Source organism: Triticum urartu, chromosome 2 (assembly GCF_003073215.2).
Source record: "Triticum urartu cultivar G1812 chromosome 2, Tu2.1, whole genome shotgun sequence".
In the NCBI taxonomy this organism is placed as follows: domain Eukaryota; kingdom Viridiplantae; phylum Streptophyta; class Magnoliopsida; order Poales; family Poaceae; genus Triticum; species Triticum urartu.
The window spans coordinates 687,627,617-687,632,458 of NC_053023.1; positions in this window are offsets into that span (position 1 = coordinate 687,627,617).

Below are 4,842 nucleotides of genomic sequence, written 5' to 3' on the forward strand. Positions count from 1 at the left end.
TGAGAATCAAACTGTTGCAGTAAGCCTTCCTGCTCAATGCGTCAGCAATTACATTGGCATTGCCTGGAGTATATTCAATACTCGGATTATACTCTTGAATCATTTCGACCCAACGAGTCTGCCTGAGGTTGAGATTAGGTTGAGTGAAGATGTACTTGAGACTCTTGTGGTCAGTGAAGATGTCCACTTTTCGTCCCAATAAGAGATGTCTCCAAGTTAAAAGAGCATGCACAACTGCCGCCAACTCGAGGTCATGAGTGGGGTAGTTCTTTTCATTGGGCTTCAACTGGTGAGAGGTATAAGCCACAACTTTCTTCTCTTGCATCAACACTGCACCAAGACCTAGAAGGGAAGCATCACAAAAGACCTCGAACGGTTTGGATTCATCAGGAGGAGTCAGAACTGGAGCAGTGACTAACTTCTCTTTCAGGGTGTTGAAAGCGATGTCACATTCAGGAGACCAAACGTACTTGACGTGCTTTTGGAGAAGGTTGGAAAGAGGCTTCGCAATCTTAGAGAAGTTCTCAATGAACCTTCGACAATAGCTTGCGAGCCCAAGGAAGCTGCGGAGTTGCTTCACGTTCTGAGGTGGTTCCCAATTCACAATTGCAGACACCTTCTCAGGATTCACCGCTATGCCCTTGGCAGAGATGATATGCCCAAGGTAGAGAACCTCATCGAGCCAAAACTCGCACTTTGAAAACTTGGCATAGAATTGATGTTCTCTGAGCTTATCCAGCACCAAACGCAAGTGCTTGGCATGATCCTCCTTGTTCTTGGAAAAGACCAAAATGTCATCGAGGTAGACCAAGATGAAGTCATTTGTGTAGGCGTTGAAGATGAAGTTCATCATGCGAGAGAAAGTCGGAGGAGCGTTGACAAGGCCGAAAGACATGACAGTGTATTCATATGAACCATAGTTTGTTATGAATGATGTCTTGGGGATGCCTTACCAGAGCGATGAGGAGACTGGGAAGTAAAAAGAATTCCTCTGAACCATAGTTGGCATAGTGACCCTTCTGTTGGCACTTGTTGCACGTGACCTCTGAAAGCGGACGGTGATACGGAGCACTCAATCTTGGAGCTTGAGACGAAGTCTTGTTCTGAAAGCCAGGGTCGGGTGGGTGGGAAGAACCACTGCCACCTTTGCTCTTCTGCTGATACGGCTGACGGAACGGAGGAGGAGGAAGCCAAAACTTCTGCTGCTTGGCCACTTGAGTAGAGGAAGAAGGAGTAACATCTCTGACTCGCTTCTTGGAAGCATCACACCTCAACTGACCAGCCTCTTGCTTCAGTGCCATGTTGTAGAACTCATCGTATCTCAAGGGCTCGAAGAGGACAAGAGCTAGCTGAATTTCTTCTCTGAGACCACCCCTGAACTGATATATCATGCTCTTCTCATCAGGCACGTCCTTCTTGGCAAAGCGGGCAAGCTTCTGGAACAACTTGTTGTAGTCATAGACAGACAAAGAGCCTTGCTTCAGATTGCGGAATTCCTCACGCTTGCTTTCAACCACGCTCTGCGGAATATGATGAGCTCGGAAATCTCGACGGAAATCATCCCAAGTGATAACACGTCCACCTCTGGAGTCCTTGTACTGCTGGAACCATTCTGCAGCTTGATCTTTGAGTTGGAAGGAAGCGAACTTGACAAAGTCCTCAGGCCTGACGTTACTGCACTCGAAATGCTTACACAGATCCACAAGCCAATCGTCAGCATCGGTTGCCTCAACACAATTGCTGAAAGTCTTTGGCCCGTTAGCAAGGAACTGGTTGAGTGTAGCAAAGTGACACTGATTGTTGCCTTGATTCCCATGACTGCCTTGATTGCGCTCTTGAAGAATTTGCATGATCAGCTGTGTGTTTGCATTGGTTGTGGCCATCACAGCTTGCCATGCCTCTGGAGAAGGTGGAGGTGGTGGCGGATCAGGATTCGGAGTCGTGCGCGTTGGAGGAGCCATCCTGAAGAGGTTGACCACCATTAGCACATTGACAGATCAATATTGAAGCTGAATCCAACGGAATGAAAATTGCAACATATAGTCTTCACATCCGAACAAATGAACGAATGCATTCCTCTTAAAATGGTCACATATCCATAAATTGAGAAGCCACGTAGAATTAAGGTAGAGAAATAAATCAACAAGGTACGGATCAAGAACGAATAATCGGTAAGAAATCCCAATCTCAAACCAATATCCGTGGAAGAAGAACTAGAGCTACTAGAATTCCCACCTATGAAACTCCCGAACCTTTCCGGTTATGCAATCAGGTGTTGGGGATACAGGGGAAGCATAATATCTCACCCAAACTAGCAAATCCTACATCCAGCTGTATCCATCCTTCAACACATAACCAAGAAACCTTCGGAAACCATCTACCTCAACCTTCGAAAAGCATCCGTTATACAAGTTATGGCGATACTCCCGAACTCCCGCCCCAGTACTGGGTGGCATCGAGGTTATCTCACCAACGAACTGCATAAAAGAGATTTTCGATGTCGGCGTACTAGACTCAGGTATTCCAAAATTGCAACGATAAAATTATGATGACAACACCTCAGAGCTCAACTCCACGGGAAACTTCCACTAAACCCCTGACAGGAGGCACCAAGACAATGTTCTCATCATAAAACCATCGGAACGATTCCAAGATACCCGCGTGATCCTAAATTTTTTTTAGTGAAATTTGAGAAGAGAAGAGTCAAAACTCTATGTCAGGATGCCTTACCAGAGCGATGAGGAGACTGGGAAGTAAAAAGAATTCCTAATCTCTCCGATATATAATTCCTAAATGACTCAAAACATTTTTTTAGACACAACTCGGCCACTAAAAACGGTCAAGCAATGGGGCTCCTAAGGTCGAGGAAGGCTCTGATTACCAACTTGTAACACCCTCGATGCGACTATAGCTCCCACGTGTCGAGGCACGACTTAGAGACATAATCGCATTGAAGGCATATGTCGCAAGTTAGGCAATCTTCACAACATCCCATGTAATATGATAATAAAAGGGAGATAACATAGTTGGCTTACACTCGCCACGTCAATCAAGTACATAAATAACATTACATCATCCAAAACACTCATGGCCCGACTACGGCGCCAAAATAAAAGAGAACCCAACATGCGACACGGTCCCAATCACCCCCAACTGGGCACCACTACTGATCATCGGGAAAAGAAACATAGTATCGTTGAGAGTCTTCGTCGAACTCCCACTTGAGCTCGCACGCGTCTCCTGGAGCGGAATCATCAGGCCCTGCATCTGGTGTAATAGTAATCTGTGAGCCATAGGGACTCAACAATCTCGCACCCTAGCGATCAAGACTATTCAAGCTTATAGGTAAGGTAAGGAGAAATATGAGTGGAGCTGCAGCAAGCGGCTAGCAAGTATAGTGGCTAACTTGTTCACAAAGGAGAGCGATAAGAGGAGGCAAAGCACGAGCGAGAAACTAGAGAATAACCTGCGCAAACATTACTCCAACACCGTGTCCACTTCCCGGACTCCGCCGAGAAGAGGCCATCACGGTAACACACTCAGTTGATTCATTTTAATTAAGTTAAGGTTCAAGTTATCTACAACCGGACATTAACAAATTCCCATCTGCCCATAACCGCGGGCACGGCTTTCGAAAGTTCAATCCCTGCAGGGGGGTCCCAACTTAGCGCATGACAAGCTCTCACGGTCAACGAAGGAATAGACCTCCTCCCAAGACGTTCCGATCAGACTCGGTATCTCGGTAACTCAAGATACTTCGACGGGTTAAAACAAGACCAGCAACACCGCCCGAATGTGCCGACAAATCCCGATAGGAGCTGCACATATCTCTTTCTCAGGGCACACTCAGATTGTCTTAGGTACGGGTAGGCCAGCCCAGAGTTGCCCCTGGTGGCCACCGGTAGCTGACAGGTGGACCAACACTCAGAGGAGCACTGGCCCGGGGGGGTTTAAATAAGATGACCCTTGAGTCTGCAGAACCCAAGGGAAAGAAAAGGCTAGGTGGCAAATGGTAAAACCAAGGTTGGGCATTGCTAGAAAAGCTTTAATCAAGGCGAACTATCAAGGGGTTCCCGTTATAACCCAACCGCGTAAGGAACGCAAAAATCCGGGAACATAACACCGATATGACGGAAACTAGGGCGGCAAGAGTGGAACAAAACACTAGGCGAGAGGCCGAGCCTTCCACCCTTTACCAAGTATATGTTGGAAATATGCCCTAGAGGCAATAATAAATAGTTATTATTATATTACCTTGTTCATGATAATCGTTTATTATCCATGCTAGAATTGTATTGATAGGAAACTCAGATACATGTGTGGATACATAGACAACACCATGTCCCTAGTAAGCCTCTAGTTGACTAGCTCGTTGATCAATAGATGGTTATGGTTTCCTGACCATGGACATTGGATGTCGTTGATAACGGGATCACATCATTAGGAGAATGATGTGATGGACAAGACCCAATCCTAAGCCTAGCACAAGATCATGTAGTTCGTATGCTAAAGCTTTTCTAATGTCAAGTATCATTTCCTTAGACCATGAGATTGTGCAACTCCCGGATACCGTAGGAGTGCTTTGGGTGTGCCAAACGTCACAACATAACTGGGTGGCTATAAAGGTACACTACAGGTATCTCCGAAAGTGTCTGTTGGGTTGGCACGAATCAAGACTGGGATTTGTCACTCCGTGTAAACGGAGAGGTATCTCTGGGCCCACTCGGTAGGACATCATCATAATGTGCACAATGTGACCAAGGAGTTGATCACGGGATGATGTGTTACGGAACGAGTAAAGAGACTTGTCGGTAACGAGATTGAACAAGGTATCGGGATACC